The sequence below is a fragment of the Coptis chinensis genome, chromosome 4 (genome assembly GCF_015680905.1).
Source record: "Coptis chinensis isolate HL-2020 chromosome 4, ASM1568090v1, whole genome shotgun sequence".
Taxonomy (NCBI): Eukaryota; Viridiplantae; Streptophyta; class Magnoliopsida; order Ranunculales; family Ranunculaceae; genus Coptis; species Coptis chinensis.
Window position 1 is genome coordinate 44,266,658 of NC_141459.1, and position 1,323 is coordinate 44,267,980.

General features: G+C 40.7%; 1 non-coding gene across 1 annotated transcript; it reads left to right on the forward strand.

Annotated features, from left to right (window-relative positions):
• The first annotated feature begins 852 nt into the window (after window positions 1-852).
• On the forward strand, window positions 853-956 carry LOC147503624 (small nucleolar RNA R71). The gene has a single exon (XR_015194128.1). It is a non-coding gene; the product is annotated as a small nucleolar RNA R71 (small nucleolar RNA).
• Window positions 957-1,323: the final 367 nt, after the last annotated feature.

Here is a 1,323-nt window from a genome sequence, read left to right on the forward strand (position 1 = left end):
TGAGCCAACTGTTGGGTTAAATTATTAACGGATTGTAGAAGTTGTTGGTTAGATTGAGCCATGGTTTGGAAAAGTTTTTGGCTCACTTGTATGAAGGTGTCAAGACGATCCGGTTGTGTGGGTGTAGTAGTCACGGGTGGTGTGATTGGAACTATTTCGCGTGAATTATTTATGGGTGGATTTTGATAGTTATTATTTACCGGAACGATACCTCTATTAGCATTATAATTATTATAAATACCTTGACTTTGTGCTTGACCTTGTCTAGGTTGCATTTGGTTGTTATAATTATTAAAATTACCACGACCACGCCCTTGTCGTGGTGGAGCTTGGTTAAAACTTTGTGTTGGCCTAACATATTGATTATTGTACCACGGAGGTGTGGCGTGTTGGTTATTTCTCCAACCGAAGTTGGGATTTTGTCTCCAATGGAACAAGGTTCACTATTAATGGAACAAGCCCGTTCATAGGCAATAGGACGAAAAAGTCGGGATGCTCGGGGCTCTAAATGAAAACTACATGGATTTGAATTTACGCTCATGACGGGGATAGGCTTTTGTTGAAACGAAAATGGCCTCTATCTTTTTAGTGAGTGATTCGATTAGAGTTTTAAGCTCGAATCGTGTTTAATTTCAAACATCCCGGCGGCCTTAACTGTATTTGATGAACTAGCGGAGCGGTGGATATCATCACTACCCCCCTGTTATTTAAACTTTAGTTTGATCCTCTAAAATTTATAAGCCTCCGGTGGCTCCTTTGCTTAAGAAACTACCCCCATTCATTATATCTAGGACTTCTTTTTGGTGGTGTAGAAGTCATTTGAAAAAGGCACGAACTAACGTGTCTTTCGCTAAGTTATGATGTGGACACTCTATAAAGAGATCGGTGAAACGATTCCAAGCCTCTGAAAATGATTCATGAGGATTTTGTCGAAAGAAATAAATCTTAGAAAGCATCTCATCCGTCTTTAGGGGTGGGTAAAAACGTTCCATAAACAAATGAAAAAGTTTAGCCCACGAGTCCACGTAATTAAGCGTTTGGGCGCTTAACCAATCATTATTTATCGGCTAAGGTGAAAGGGAATACCCCTCGAGTTTAATTTGTTCTCCACCAACCGTAGGATGGTGGAATGTTGTTAGGACTTGTTCAATCCTACGCGTATCCGATAAGGTTTTTCATGGTCTAATCCATGAAAAACGGGTAACAAATTAAAAATATTTGGGGATTTGAAATCCCCATCGGTCCGCTAGAACGATGCAAGATTTGGGGCTATCGCCAAGGCTTTGTAGAAGTCGAGAGAGGAGTCTCTTCTTCGCCGGGGCA